The following is a 17,383-nucleotide window of genomic DNA, read 5'->3' as shown; positions in this document are numbered from 1 at the left end:
TTTATCTCACAACACCACTATGAGGTAAGGTAAGATGTGTGTGTGTGTGACTGGCCCAGTGATCCAGCAGCGTTCCATGGCAGAATGAGGTTTTGAGGCTGGCTTTCCCAAATCCTAGTCCAACCACTGAACCACACTAGTTCTCATGCTAAGGGTTAAATCCACCCCAGGATTTCCTCTCAAAGAGGGATGCTGTGCAGGCTCTTTTATGTTACACCTTGTTATGCAATAAAGTAAGTAATGGCTCTTTGATTCTTTATGGTACAGAAATCACTGGATGTTAAGGATTCATATCAGGATACGGGCATAAAGAAAATATGCCTGTAGCATGATACTATGATTGGTATTTACTGTATAATGTGTAAAATACGTTGATCAGTTGTTACATAATGCAGAAAAATGCATGATATTATAATAGTAATGCAGTATTTCAAAGAGTTTAGTGCACTGGGTGTCAGATGCTGAAGGGAAATGGCCACCTTTCTTTGAATTTTTTGACCCGCTAAACCAATTATTTTGCTGACCTCGGGGTCTAAATTTCAAAGCATCCCAAAGACAGGCTTTGGCTTGCTGCTTTGGCAAATTCCAAAATACCCAATTACTGACCTCAGGAGGAGTCAGCATTCCAGAGATTACTGTCACTGAGTTCGCTTCACAAACTCAAGCTGAACAATGTACCTTAGTGCAGATACCATGAGCCTGCCTTTTTCAGTTACCGAAGCAGATATGTCTTAAGGCAAAATAGTTATTAACAGTCAAGGGTAGGAGTTACAACCTTAATTGGAAACAGCAACATCTGCAAGGGAAAGTAATAAAAGCATGAAACAAGTAGGTGCACAGAATGAATTATGGTCAGCCTAGAGAATCCTTCCATGAAGCTAGATGTTGCAGAAACCAAGAACATTTCTATACCAAGGTTTGGAAATAATCTTGGAGGTTGAAGAATAGCTCATGGATTAGCTCAGCACTTAGTGGCTAATTTTATTACTGTAATGTGGGCATACTTTCCTGGTTCCTTTGCTGGTTTGCATGGTGTTTATTTAGAAACCTACCCACATTTGGTGACACAACAATTAATCTTTTCCTCACTTTCTTGCCAATAGTATGCTTTTCAGTAATGGAACACTTTGTTACAGTGTGATCAAAGGTAGAGAAGGCTGCATTGTATTGTATGATGGGAGCATATGATAGCTTGTCAGAGATCAAGGGCCAAAACAACACATTATATAGGGGATCTGGGATTTGTTTCCCAACGTGTAGTTTAGGCTTCAGAAACCATTGTGATTTTAATCGGGGTAAACTAGAGGATACCTCTTTTGCCTACCTGTTTGCCATTATAGGGGAAAAGACTGGCCCAATAAGGATGCCTTTCCTTTATCTTCACTGAGACAGTGCAAGGCGACAAAAGAGTTTATATCATTGTGCCTCCAGTGTCTCCAAAACACTCAATGATGCCTTAAAAATATTATAATAACTGTAAATCAATAATTGCTTAGTGTGAGCTGTTATGGCCAGGTAAAAAGGACACATCCACATAGCCTGTGTGATGTCATAGTTTAAGAGCTGCACCAAGATCTGGGAGATGCAGGATGAAATTCCCACTCTGCCACTGAAGATTGCTGGGTGACCCTGGGCTAGTCATACACACTTAGCCTAGCCTACCTCAGTGGGATTTTGTAGGAATAAAATTGAGATGAGAATGGTATAATATGCTACAGTCTCTGTTGCAGACATCTCAGGGCAGTTTACAGCATTCAATGAATACAATAAACAGTTTAAATCGATAAAATCATTTAACAGTTAAAATCAACCAAACAGTTGGTGACATCCCCATTGAAGTTCTTTTCATTAAAGGAAGGTGGATGGGAGAGAACTATCTGGATTGCAGCAGGGGAGACCCTTTAATGTTAGCATACTCACTTGTCTGAACTGGCCTCAACTATAAACCCAGTGGACCCGCTCTCTTAGAGGCCTACAGAACTGTCCTAGTTCTGTTAGGGCCCTGATGTTCTTGGGGAGCTCATTCCACCAGGTGGGGGCCAGGGCTGAAAAAGTCCTGGCCCTGGTTGAGGCCAGTCAGACTTCTTTGGAGCTGGGGACTACCAGACAATTTGCAGTCACTGAAAATAACAAGAGGCAAATCTCTGCTGAGAGAAGTTTTGACTTCTGGAGCTCAGTCACTTTAAGGGAAGCCTTGCCACTGGGAACCAGGAAGCCTTGGCCAATCAGGAAATACTGCTTTGCTCTGAGGCACAGAGCAGTGAGTTAAATCGAAAAAAGCAAAAATCTGCACATTGGCTCATGGTGGTTTTTGAAATATTGAGGCTTATATCCTCTCCAAGATATCGTGAGGGAAAGGTAGGATCACCATGAATCAATCATGCATGTTGCAGAGGGAAAATTTAAAGCACCCCAAATCAAAAAGGAAATCGAATTCAGTGTAGACTGCAGGGATTTAGTTGATCTTGGAATGGGTAAAAAGCCCCATGCAAACTACACCCAGGAGAGCCCCCTTCTAATTTTTTAATGGACTTTCCACACAGCTTTCTTGCAGAGTGCTTTTCCTTTGCGGCATTACATCTCCATGCTGTCAAAGGGGCTTATTGTATAAACTTAAATTATTTCTTGCTGATTTTGATTATTTAAAAAAATGTCTGCTGCGTTTTTATGTCTTGGATGTGATAGTCTTAACATGGATAGTCAAGTTGAAGTTTATATGGTCACAGACTAGTATGCATATAAAACTTTTAACATGGATAATCTATAAATCTTTATCAATTTCTCAGTGACAGCCCTGTCACAACAATTGCACAACAATATGCAAGCCTGAGAACACCATCTGTGATTTCACGGGTGAGACTACAGAGAGGGTTTAGTGTTAAGTTCACAAATGTTTATGGGAAACTGGAATAAATGTCTCACTGCATTTGAAAAGTAAATTTCTGTTACTACTCATAATGCATATGAATCCATGGAACAACAGCTCTTTGTCTGGAGGATCTCAGAAAATGATAGCCAGATTTTTTTTATCTCATTATTAATTCTGATGGCACTGCTGTCCCCAGGAAATCTCTAGAGATGAGCTTCTGTGGGGGAAATGGCAGTTTTGGAGGGTGGTATCCATGACATTGATCCATTGATGAGCCTCTTGTGGCGCAGAGTGGTAAGGCAGCAGACATGCAGTCTGAAAGCTCTGCCCATGAGGCTGGGAGTTCAATCCCAGCAGCCAGCTCAAGGTTGACTCAGCCTTCCATCCTTCCGAGGTCCGTAAAATGAGTACCCAGCTTGCTGGGGGGTAACCGCTAATGACTGGGGAAGGCACTGGCAAACCACCCCGTATTGAGTCTGCCAGGAAAACACTAGAGGGCGTCACCCCAAGGGTCGGACATGACTCGGTGCTTGCACAGGGGATACCTTTACCTTTACCTTATCCATGACATTATATCCTGCAGCATTCTCTCCACTCTCCAAAACCTGCCTTCCCCAGGTTTCAACACCCAAATCTCAACTCAGAGATGGCAACCCTATATCCTCTAGTTGTTAGGAAGGGGAAGATTGGCCCAAAGGACATAAGTAGGAAAGATTTCTTCTTTGTGTAATGGAACACCTTCAAAGATGAGCCTACAGATGTGACAAAGGCTATGCTTTTTCCAGAAGCCTGGGGGAGAGAAGGTGCATGTGAGCACTTTAAGACATATCTAGATTTCTATGCCTAGCAGGATAAAGCTTCTTCTCTCTTTCTGGATTCCAGACAGCTGACAGGCAGTTATTTCGTCAAAATTAACCTGATATGGAGTTAGGCACTAAAATGATTCTAGCAATAATCTGGAAGAAACTGGACATGTTGCTTTACTGATGAGATTAACATATTACCAGAGAACTCGAAGGAGTAGTTTCCAAAAGGTTGATAAGTTTAACAAGCACAGGATATTGTTCATTATGTTTTGGAATGAGAAAATAAATGACAGGATTTATTTGCTTTCTATAAACCTCTGCAGACTGTGTTTATGTTATATGAATTATTTTCCTTTCTCTATAAATGTTGTTTCCTTTCTCATCCGTGTTTCTTCAGAAACAAATTAATAATAATAAAATGACCTACAGTGCAGATGTTCTCTTCAACTGGGGCCCTACATAGTAATATTCAAAGGTTCTTTCATGGTTTAACTCTTCTCCCCAATCAGTTTTCCAAATAGAAAGATACTCTCCCCCCCCCCAATCTTATTCTTGGATTTTCCTCCCAGTGCACAAGCAACAAATTCAGGTCTCCCTGGAAAGAATCAGAAGGGAAAAGACTGAGAAGTAGTAAAAGTGGTGTTGCTTTGTGAAGAAGAACAGAAAAACATGACATGGTCCCAAGATTGCATTGGGAGGATGATTTATCTGCTACCCTGAACTAAAGCCGAAGTTGAGATTCCCTTTCCACCTCATTAAAAAAAATTGCTGAAAGCCTGATACTCTCATAATGCCAATTATACCCCTGCAAAACTCAAAATTGTATGAAAGAGCACCATTCAAGGGCAACGGGTGATAAGAGTGTTGTGTTCTTTGTTGTGTTTGTGTGGAAAGGTTAGTATCTAAAACTCAAGTAAGCCTGGCTTCACAAACTCCTCATGAAACTGGCAATGCCTCTCACACATTTAGTCCACCAGATGTTTGACTTCAAAGAGAAAATAAAATATTACCAGGCTATAAATAATGCCCTTGGAAGTAGAACTTTCCATTCAAAACAATAGGATGGGAAGCAGATGATGAGCCTCCAGAAATTCTTTTAATTTCACACAGGTAGCATGTTGCTGAGGTGCATCTGGTTTGCACCTTAATCTCATCAAGTTTCTTGAGGACAACAGAGGCTCTAGAGAAAAATACCAAGCCTCACTGAATATTTCGCCCTGGGAACATTAATCAGTACAGATGTGTAGCCAGAAAAAAATTACTGGGGGGGGGAGCAAATGAGTGTTGTGGTGGCGAGACGTCATTATTTATTTACTATTATGAATGAGGTATGATGTAGTGCAAAGCCCCTACAGGGGATCATTCTACAAAGAAGGTTAAATGAGAATCCGTTTTGTGTAAAGCCGAATCTCCTTTTTTTATTTATGCATTATGAACAGAGTCTTGTAAATGCATGAAGACCCCCATCCCCATATTGTCCTACTTCCACTTTCCTGTGTTGCAGCGTGCCCAACAGGAATGCCCCCACCAATGGATCACTGTAAAGTGTCTGTTCCTTCCTCTGAGCATGAAGTAAGGTTTTGCTAGCAAAAATCACAGGTGAGGACGAATTTTCATGGATTGATAGCCCCTTTGATTCATAACACCATCTTACATTGAACTCCCGGCCCCCAAGAACCTGCTTTGGTTTGACTCTACATAACTTTCTATAGGAAGATTTAAGGATAGCTATAGGCACTCAGGTTGTAATGCAATAGGATTGCCAACCTGTAGGTGGGCCTTGGAGATCTCTCAGAATTACAAGTGATCACCAGCCTAGAGAGATCTCTTCCACTGGAGAAAATGGCTACTTTAGAGAGTAGACTCTCTGGTATTGGAGCAGATATTAAAGGAAGCGATCTGCAAACATCTGGAGGACAATTTGGTGATCCAGGGAAGTCAACATGGATTTCTCTCCAACAGGTCCCGTCAGACCAACCTGGTTTCCTTCTTTGAGCAAGTAACAGGTTTTCTGGATCGTGGAATTTCGGTTGATGTTGTTTACTTGGATTTTAGTAAAGCTTTTGATAAGGTACCTCATGATGTTCTGATGGATAAACTGAAGGACTGCAATCTGGATTTTCAGATAGTTAGGTGGATAGGGAATTGGTTAGAGAACAAGAGTTGTTGTCAATGGTGTTTCATTAGACTGGAGGGAGGTGAGTAGTGGGGTACCTCAGGGCTCAGGGCTCGGTCTGGTACTTTTTAACATATTTATTAATGATCTAGATGAGGGGGTGGAGGGACTACTCATCACATTTGCAGATAACACCAAATTGGGAGGACTGGCAAATACTCCAGAAGATAGAGACAGAGTTCAATGAGATCTGAACACAATGGAAAAATGGGCAAATGAGAACAAGATGCAGTTTAATAAAGATAAGTGTAAAAGTTCTACATCTGGGTCAGAAAAATGAAAAGCATGCCTACTGGATGGGAAATACGCTTCTAGGTAACACTGTGTGTGAACGGGACCTTGGGGTACTTGTGGATTGTAAACTAAACATGAGCAGGCAGTGTGATGCAGCGGTAAAAAAAGGCAAATGCCATTTTGGGCTGTATCAACAGGAGCATCACATCAAAATCACAAGATGTCATAGTCCCATTGTATACGGCACTGGTCAGACCACACCTGGAGTACTGTGTGCAGTTCTGGAGGCCTCACTTCAAGAAGGACGTGGATAAAATTGAAAGGGTACAGAGAAGAGCGACGAGGATGATCTGGGGCCAAGGGACCAAGCCCTATGAAGATAGGTTGAGGGACTTGGGAATGTTCAGCCTGGAGAAAAGGAGGTTGAGAGGGGACATGATAGCCTTCTTTAAGTATTTGAAGTGTTGTCATTTGGAGGCGGGCAGGATTCTGTTCCCATTGGCTGCAGAGGAAAGGACACACAGTAATGGGTTTAAACTACAGGTACAACGATATAGGCTAGATATCAGGAAAAAATTTTCACAGTCAGAGTAGTTCAGCAGTGGAATAGGCTGCCTAAGGAGGTGGTGAGCTCCCCCTCACTGGCAGTCTTCAAGCAAAGGTTGGATACACACTTTTCTTGGATACTTTAGGATGCTTAGGGCTGATCCTGTGTTGAACAGGGGGTTGGACTAGATGGCTTGTGTGGCCCCTTCCAACTCTATGATTCTATGATTCTGTGTATTATACCTGATTAATGTCCCTCCCCTACCTTCCCCTGGCATAATTCCCAAAATCTCCAAAAATTTCCCAACATGCAGTTGGAAACCCTAGTGATTTTTTTTTCTTTTGCAGCCACAGCCTGCTAAGCATGCAGGGGAAGGGCAGCTTTTTTGCTTCACATAGCTGGGTAAACTAGAGACTGACTCCCCCCCCCCCTTTGCTGAACCCTGTTAAAAGAGAAAGCAAAATTACACCAATTCATTATCACCATTTTACAGTGCTTTTAATATGCTGGGATGCCCTGATCCATTGGAGCAGAACTCTTTCGCCCCCAAGTGTTTTCAGGAGCCAAAAAAAATCTGTGTGGGCACCAGCACACACTGTAAAATGGTCATGAGTTCAGCTGTGAAAGGCAGAATACAGTGGTTGCTTGCTGCTGCCACCCACCCCCTCTGATTCCAGCCACCCTTGGACACTGTCCACCTGGGTTAAAATAAGAGCAAAAAAAAAAAAAGCTTCTACTTTAATGTGCTGCAGATCAGAGGAATACATGACTGGCACAAGCTTGCACGCTTATTGGCAAAGCCTGGGAAGGAGATGGGAGGAGGGCAGGAAATGCCCTCTCCCATTGGCAGAAGACTTGTGACAGATTTCTCAACAATCCCTTGTGCTGATTGGAGGGACATGACAGTTGTGCACCACCTATGGGCCTGAATTAGTGACTCTCAGTGATTAATCAGAGCATTTAGCCACTAAAGAATCCCTACATGTTCAGAATTGTATGCTCTACTGGTCCTGGCAGGGGTCTTCCTCTTTCTGGACACACCTCACCCCCCCAATCTCCCCCCACAAAAACAAACTCACCTCAACCCAAAAGAATGTTACTTTTTAATGTGGTGGGGGGGCTCTCTCGTTTTGGGGCAAAACTCAATGGTTTGAAGCAAATTTTACCAGAGTTTTGCCAAAAAGCCAGAGTGTCTCTGACATGTCCCTGGAAAGCACCTGCCCCCATCCCCCACCAGCAACATGGATAGACCTGATAACCCTATTCACATTAGCACTTAGCCTTAGAAATACTATGCTCACATTAGCATTTCTCCGTAGGAGTTCCTCAATCCAGATTAATATATGCACAGGCTATACTAGTAAATTTGAACCAAATTGTAGAATGGGCTGCATTCACATTGATATACATACTTCCAACTGCATACCAAAATAAGATATATGAATGGAAGATAGCTCCACGTTACTCCATATGCCATGTTTACCCAAACAGAACCAGCTTGGTGTAGTGGTTAAGAGTGGCAGTTTCTAATCTCGCGAACCAAGTTTGATTCCTTGCTCCTCTACATGTAGCTAGCTGGGTGACCTTGGGCTCCTCATGGCTGTAATAAATTGCTGATCGACCAGCAATATTAGGGCTCTCTCAGACTCACCTACCTCACAGGATGTCTGTTGTGGGTGCCACTTTGAGACTCCTGGTAGAGAAAAGCAGCATCATGAAACCCTGGTTGAGAAAGCCTGGCGTAACTGAACCTGGTTGTGAGATGTAATATGACTTGGAAAATGGATGTGTTATTACATTCACCTGGAGCTTACACATCTCCCTGCAGGTCACTTTTCTGTCTGAATGCATGGCTTTTCTATTGTGGCACCTTTCTTGGAACTCTCTTGGCCTACAAGTGTGCATCTTGCACCAAATCTGATGAACTTCAGTTGCCAAGAAAAACATTTGTATTTTTAGTGGAAGGGATTGTCATTACTTTGGTTTTATGATTCTTTGGTCTTATGTCTTGCTGTTTTTATGGTTGGCTTATTGGCTGGTTTTGCTGTTGGAAGCATTGTGGTGGGTGGGTATGGGATAGAAGTATTCCAAATAAAGAAATTCGCACCCAACAGTAAAAGGAAATTTGTACCTCAGTTTTTCATGCAATGTGAAGTGGAAACATGAATAAGGGCAAAATCGAATTGGTGAAGTTTTACCCATTAGCATATCCCTTAAAAACCCTTTAACTATGGATTTCTGGCTGTCTAATAAAAAAAAAAACGATAACAAAAGCAACTATAGTCCAGAGAATAGTTGCCATGCCATGATCCAAATAATATTGTGACCAATTTGCAATGCAGGTAACCTGAGTTTGGGAGTGCTATAAGGCACATGGGGAGGGGGGACAGGCCACAACATACTCTGCTCTTTCAAGTTCTGTTACTTCTATATTAGTTCTTCATTCATGTATAACCTGTACCACACCATGCAATTAAAATGGAATTAAGTGTAGGAAAAACTGCAGTCGTTAATTGGCAAACTGTTGGCAAAAATATTCAGCAACCCAGCTGTGCCACATGAACTGGACAGTTAGCATGAAGCATTTTCATTGTAGGGTTTTCCTAGGGATCTTGCAGTAAAGGCTTTAATCTCTATATCACTTTTAAATGACAGGTATGGAAAACATTTGCTTTTGCAGGACTGTTGTTCAATGTAAAACCACACGAGCTTTTATTTGTCTCTAATTCAAAAATGGTCTAATCCATTCTTCACTGACAAGCAAGCCAGCCCACTAATTCCTAGACCTGGAAGGAAGTGTGAAGATAGTTTATACCAGGATCATTATTATAGCAGCAATATGGCAAGGTTAGTGGTTTAGTGGAGCAGTCACACTAAAATGACTATTTGGGTTGGCAGACAGTTGATTTAAGAATATTAATCTAAACCTGACTATAATCTGCAGCTGCATAAGTGTTTGCCTTTACATCTAATTTTTGAACTGGCACTGATGCAATTTAAGAATATAAGTCTAAACCTGGACAGATGAGATCTGCAGCTTTCTGGAAAAGTGGTCACATTTATTTCTACTTTTTAAAAGTAGGTTCATACATGTAATTGAATAAATCATGGGGTTCCATTATTAACGGCATTCAGAGAGGAACCAGGGAATTACAGACCAGTCAGCCTAATGTCATTCCCAGGCAAATTAGTAGAAACAGTAATCAGGCAGGGGGGGGGGGCTACTTTGTTCCCATCCTCCCACATATCTCAAGGGCCAGGCTGGGTGGGGGAGGCTGCTGGATCCCACCAGTCCCTTTGAGGAGAGAGAGAGTGGGGGAAAGCAAGGAGTGCTTTGATGACCATGGGGAGGTTTTGTGAGCCCATGTCCTGTTATGCAGGACTTCTTGATTGAAAAGCCTTGCCAGGAGCTCCCAGCTTCACCTGAGCCTCAGCTGGATGAAAGCTTAGCCTAGCCAGATGTTCAACAGACAGAGGACTGTTGGCAGGAGGGAATGGAGCTGTAGAGAAACCAGTGCTTAGATTCCAAAGTTGTTGCAGGAGCTCCTCATTCCTCTGCCCATCCTCTAGCTGCAGCTCCCTGCGTTGGCAGCCCACCTGGCTCACCTGAGCCAATTAAGCAATGCCAGCTGTGTGCTGGAAGAGAGTTCCAGTCTAAAAGGTACCACACCATGTTAGCAAGACAGTTGCTGACTGCAGAAGACTGGGAATCAGCATAGAGGGAGTACTGAGAGGCTGCTGACAGCCTATATTAACTTGAGGCAAGCAGGTCTGGGTTGTGAACACAATTTGTGACCTGCTCCTTCTGATGATGTCCTTGGACTGCCTGAAGAAACCCTTGACTCACTGGACTGTCTGTCCCTTGGCATTCTGTTTTTGAAATACTGATTATCTCTGCCTCCCTTGCAACTCGTTTATGCTTCCTTCCAGCAGAGAGTTATCTGCATGCAGTTTGAACTGACTGGCCCTAATTGGCAGAGTGCAATTTGAACTGATTGGCCTCACTGGTAGAGTGGTATCTTCCTATTGCCAGCACATCCCAGGACCAATCAGGTAAGAAGTGAGTTGGCTGCACACAATTTCAACTGTATAACGTTTAGTGATGATGAAATACAAAGTTAAAAGTGAAGAACTCCAAGAGGCCCTCTACAAACTGAGTAAATTGGTAGCAATGTGTCTAATGAAGTTCAATACTATTAAGTGTAAAGGTAAAGGTAAAGGTATCCCCTGTGCAAGCACCGAGTCATGTCTGATCCTTGGGGTGACGCCCTCTAGCGTTTTCATGGCAGACTCAATACGGGGTGGTTTGCCAGTGCCTTCCCCAGTCATGACTGTTTACCCCCCAGCAACCTGGGTACTCATTTTACCGACCTCGGAAGGATGGAAGGCTGAGTCAACCTTGAGCCGGCTGCTGGGATTGAACTCCCAGCCTTATGGGCAAAGCTTTCAGACGGCTGCCTTACCACTCTGTGCCACAAGAGGCTCTTTTAAGTGTAAGGTGATGCATATTGGGACAAAAAGTCTTAACTTGCTGAGATTGAGCAGGGAAAGGGTCTTGGGGTCATAGTGGATAGCTAATGAAAGTGTTGACCCAGTGTGCTGCTGCAGTGAAAAAAGGTGAAAACTTTTAGAAAAGGGATAGAGAATAAAATGGCTGATACTGTAATATCTCTGTATAGATCTATGTTGTGGAATACTGTGTACAGTTCTGGTCATGGCAAAGCTGAAGAAAGTACGGAGAAGGGCAACCAAGATGATTAGGGGATTGGAGCACCTTTCCTATGGGAAAAGCCTTAAGAGCCTGGGAGTTTTCTGTTTAGAAAAGAGACAACTAAGGCAGGACATAATTAAGGTTTATAAAATTATCCACGGGGTGGAGAGAGTTTACCCTCTCCCAATATACTAGAACTTGAAGACATCCAATTAATTTAATGGGCAGTATGTTCAGGACAAACAAAAGGCAATACTACAATACATGGTGATTAAAATGTGGAATTATTTGCCAGACTATGTAGTGATGGCCACAGAAATATATAGCTTTAAAAGGAGATTCAATGGATTTATGGAGGACAAGTCTATCAATGGCTACTAGCCAGGGTGACTCAAGAGAACCTCCACAATCAGTGGCACTAAGCCTCTGAATCTCAGAGTCAGGAGACAGCATCAGAGAAAGGCTACAGCTTCTATACTGTTATTGGCCATCCAGAGGAAGTAGTTGGGCTCTGCATGAGACAGGATGCTGGACTAGATGAAACAATGGTCTGATTCAGCAGGACACTTTGTATGTTCTTGAAGAGAATGTTCTGTAGATGAGGTAAGAAGAGAAAAATAATCCCCTCCTTTTCTTAGTATAAGGTAGAGATCTACAGATGGCTTAGGGTTATGGTAGCTGTGTAATTCTCCTGCATGGCAATGCTCACTTTGGCATTACTAGCAGGTCGCTCAAGACCATTCCTTTATTCCCTGATTTGTTTCATTCAAGGACAGTGGTGCAGTCAGAAACAACTTGGATATTTTTTGTTTTGCATAGAATTTCTCCAGTTACTTTTGCTAATTCATTGCCACCTATGGTGATTCACTGGGCCTCTTTAACTGCTTATGATGGCCATGGGGTGGCATAGGGAGGATGGTAAATCCTCCCAGAAAAGTGTATATAGGATGCCCACTGGGTTGTGATAGGGGTGATGATGGGAGCTGCTGTGTATACTTGAGGGACATAGTAATTGGTTTGCTGTTTAAGAGGAGGGCATATCATTGAGGGGTACATGTTTGTGTTTGCAAACACTCACACTTTATTTCATCCCCATCTTTAAAGGGAAAGAGTATTTGCTAACTTCTATCTTTGGTACCAGTGAAAGGTGAGGAGGCACCAGATGTCATCCCCAGTTGCAAGGGAGCAACAAAGCTTGGAACTGAGCCCTCATGCAAAAATAATACTTTAGGTGAGTTGGAGCTTCCCAAACTTCCTTCAGCTTCTCTGACACATGCTACAGCTTTACTATAGTGGCAGGGTGTGGGAGATTGGCATGGAAAAGTTAGACTCCAAAATGGTTGTGCAATTTTCTTTGAGGACTGCTTACTGTCCCAACATGCTTGACCTTTGTACACCCAGAATTCTACACTGCCTAAATGGCAACACCCCTGACATAATTTTCAGAATCAGATATATCCAGCACCTCCAATACATTTGGGAGTGGCATAGGATATGAGTAATGGGCAGGGAGAGTGAAGAAAGATGCTTACTGCTAATTGCAAAAAAAGGGGGAAATAAAGCTAAACTGAGTAAGAGTTTAGCTTTATGCAAGTATAAAAGTAAATTATGAACGTATGCTGTACTATTAAGCACACAACTGCCCAGCAAACTCTGACAAATGGATTGGTAATAACCCAACCCAATCATCAATCAGTTGGTGGCATGATCAAAACCAGCAATTATGAGGTGAAATATTTACACAATTGTAGACCTTGGCCTAATTTTCAACCCACATAAACCACAGAGAATCTGAAGAAGTGAGCAGCGACTCATGAAAGCTCACACCCTAGCAAAATTTTGTTTGTCTACCAGACTCTTGCTCTTTTTACTGCTACAGACAAACTAGCATGGCTACCCAGCTTGATCTATTGCCACAGAGGACAAGAGGGGGGTCAAGACATTGACTGAAAAGTCATTGGATGCTGCTCTTTGGCATCCATCTATAAGAAGTAACGCACAACACATCTAATCCCTTTTAATCTCAGATAGATGGAATGGGCCTAGCCTAATCAAACTTTAGGCAAGGTATCTATGGTCGAAATAGTTTAATAGGAGGAGTAATCTGGTTGGTTGGTCACTGTGTGAAACAGGATACTGGAAGAGATAGCCCATTGGTCTGATCAAGCATGGCTATTTTTATGTTCTTACTTTCTAAATTCTTCTGTCCTTTTGTGCTCAGGATACAATTGTAATATAATAAGACTGGAATTATAAGGACATAATTCTGCCAAAAGAACTGAACATCTATATTTCAGGCACTTCCTTGTATACTTCAGTGGAGCACCATATCAGAAGTAACACAAAAAACAATTCTCTTTTAATAGGACTGTCTTATAGCTTATCTGTATGTTAAAGTTTGGCATACAAGAAAAGAAAGTAACACATTCCTTTAAAAATGCGTATTACAAATTCTAATGGAAATACTGACAGACCCTTCACTGCACAACATTGCTGAGCCCTACTCCAATAAAAGGTGGCAAAGATCCAGGAGTCTTTGCAGCTGCATGTCTAAAGTTTATTAAGTATCTGATTATAGTTTGCAGATCCTTGCCAGAACATAACTCACTTAATACTGGCACATTCCACTTCATAATTAGTGTTGTACTAATATGTTCCTAACTGGTACTGTAATATTTTTCCTGTTTTAAAAACCAATGATGCACCAATTTGGCAAATTAAGCAGCCTGAGAATTTCTGTTCCTAGAACGAAAGCAACTCAAATGCTATATGCCAACATCTGCAATGAAAATATGCAGTGCATTAATTCTCAAAACAACCTGGGGGTGGGGGCGGGGAATTATTTCTAACCTCCTCTTAAAATGAAATGAATTGGAACCAAAAACTAATTGAAAAACCGAGATAAGCAAATGTTACCAATAGAGGTGTGCAGAGTGCAGAGTAGTAATAGAACAGTTACCATTCTGGACAAAAGATAAACTAACGTGTATTGTGGACTATAGAAGACTGGCCTGTCCCAGGGGAAGTAGGGCCATTATCACCAGTACCAAATGGGCATTGAGTAGCCAGCTTTCAGGTAATCTGTCAAAAACAGGTTGGGACTTACTAATGCATCCATGCTTTCAAGCAGAAAAACTAAAATGAAATCTTAATCCCCCCATGATGATACTTACATCATGCTTAATTTGTTGACGAAAGAGCTATAGACTGCATGGAGCAATTGGGATATAGGCCATCCAGCAGTCCTTATTTATCAAAGTTAATCTTGATTTATTTTATTTATTTACAAAATTGGTATTTCACCTTTCTGCTTAAGAATTATTAAAACCAAACAAAAAACAGGGCTGCCAACTCCCACTTGGAAAATACCTGAAGATTTGAGAGTGGTGCCTGGGGAGGGACCTCAGCATGGTTTAATGCCATAGAGTTCACCTTCCAAAGCAGCAGTTTTTTTCCAGGGAAACTGATCTATGTCACTTTGAGATCAAATGCAATTCCAGGATACCCCCAGTCCCCAGTCCCCACCTGCTTGGAGGCTGGCAACCTAAATAAACCACATCACTAAAACAATTTAAACCAAAGCTAAGATACGCACAAAAATTAGAACTATAAGCATTAAAACTAGGGCAGAAAAGGAGGATTGCTGAAGGAATTTTAGATGAAACAAAGAAGCCTTTGCCTATTGGTAGAAGACAGCAACAGAAGGGGACAGATGCATGTTCATGGGGAGAGTTTTGGAGCTTTAACTGAGAAGCCCCACTTTTGGGTTGCCACCCATCTAATCTCAGAAGTCAGAGGCAACCAAATCAAGGCCTCAGAAGATGTCCATAGTGGTTAGACAGGTTTATAAAGGAATAGGTGGTCCTTCAAGTATGTTGATCCCCTTTTAACATCTTTGCAAAAGATGAAGTCTCAGAAGGCCTGCTTGAAAAACCTAAGTCTGCACAACGTAGCCTGCAATTTGCACAAATGTCAACTATGTTTATGCAGTTTTGTGAACTGACTTAAGAAGGGGGTGGGGTCTGATGCACATACTTAGCATGTAACATATTGTGTGAGAAGGATTCCCTTTCATCAAGGAAGTGAAATAGATCAATAAAGTAAAGCTGAGTAAACTCAGGAATCAGCCTTGGGAGAGATGGTTATGTTATCTATAACTGTACCTGAAGAGAGGAAAGACACAGTTTACTAATGTAACAGAATTAATTTTTGCTATATATTCCCATGGTCATGTAAGGAGTTCTTAGTCTGACAAAGAGTGCTTTCACTCGAAAGCTCGCACCCTTAATAAATCTTTGTTGGTCTTAAAGGTGCTACTGGACTCTGATGCTATAGGGACTATTTGTTTGGCATAGTTACCAATTCTATCAAATGATTCCTAAAATCCTGTAAGTTTGAAGGAGAAACTGGGAGAAAGAAGGAGAAAGAAACCTTCCTTTAAAGGGTGTATTAATAGACAAGGGAATATTATGAGTGACTCCACTCACATGACCTAAATCCAGATTGTGTTTTGAAAAAGCTTCACCCACATCTTTGTCATCCATTCCGTACAAGGACCAATGTTGCCAATTGCTTTCACAAAGCGGAAACGCTATTTTAAATAGTGGAATCTCGGCATTCCGCATACCTTCATTTGTAGTGGAATCCAGTAGCGTTTCATTCATTCCCCACAGGTTTCCGGTCTCGCAGGAATCGCTAGAAAGGAAGTGATTTTTTTCTGTGCTTGTTCCCACCCATGGCCATCAATCAAACGGAACAGCCAATGGGCGGTTGTTATGCTCCCGAAAAGCCCCTTTCCCTTTAAGCAGTTAAAAAAAAAACACAAGTTTCAACGAATATGCCTTGATTCTTCGCAACGTAGAGTCCCATCTAGCTGGCGATCGCTTCGCCGGAAATTCAGAGGAGAGAGCCAGTGGGAGGGACTTTGTTGCAACCACTACATTGAGAATGCACGTCTTTTTTGCAAGTGTTGCAGGTTGTTGGCAGGAGTGTAGCGATTTTCTGAGGGTGAATCCACTTTTCCTGATTCCCCAGAAATCGCTACAATGAAGCGATTTTGGCGCTAGTGTTGCAGGAGTGTGGCAGATTGCTCCCGATGTCATGCAGAACATAGTTTTAGTGGCGAAAACAAAATGTAAGACTAGTGCTATATTAAAGTCATGCGGAATGGCCCTAGATATTCTCTCCTATATTTGAACATGCAGTTCTAAGTCAATAGGAGAATCACCACCATCTAGAAAGAAGCCACAATCTTTCACTTTCAAAGCAAAAGGCACTCATCTAACCCAGTCTATCACTTCCCCTTTGACCAGCAAAAATTTCTGAGGTAAAGTTATGCAGTGAGAACTCTCATTACCCTATAATCTGAACTGGTCACCATTACTTCAATTTTTTCCTCAGTGGGAATAATAATAATAATAATAATAATAATAATAATAATAATAATAATAATAATAATAATAATAATAATAATAATAATAAATTAAATTAAATTAAATTAAATTAAATTAAATTACATTACATTACATTACATTACATTACATTACATTACATTAAATTACATTAAATTACATTAAATTACATTAAATTACATTAAATTAAATTAAATTACATTAAAATGTATTATTATTATTATTATATTTTTATATCCTGCCCTTCCCTAGTCAGCTCAGGGCGGGTTTTAATATATTCAATAACAAATGAATTACCAGTATACATTTAAACAATCAGTTATCAATTGTAAACTCATCTTAAGTTATTAAGATTATGTTAAAAGTCGCCTCCACATCCTAATTAAAGGCTTGCTGAGGGGGTAGGGTTAGTCGGTGTTTGGACAGATTTTCTTTTGTATGGATGGTTTTCAGGTAGGAAGGTCAGCATCCTGTTGATGTTAATTTTCTGGCCTCAACAATAGGCTTGACAAAACAGTTCCATCTTGCAGGTACTCCAGAATCGTTTAAGTTCCAGAGGGCTGTGATCTCACCAGATAGAGCATTCTACCAGGCAGGGACCAGGGCTTTAAAAGCCCTGGCCCTAGTTG

Source organism: Paroedura picta, chromosome 7 (assembly GCF_049243985.1).
Source record: "Paroedura picta isolate Pp20150507F chromosome 7, Ppicta_v3.0, whole genome shotgun sequence".
NCBI classification, from domain to species: domain Eukaryota; kingdom Metazoa; phylum Chordata; class Lepidosauria; order Squamata; family Gekkonidae; genus Paroedura; species Paroedura picta.
This window is presented reverse-complemented; position numbering follows the sequence as displayed.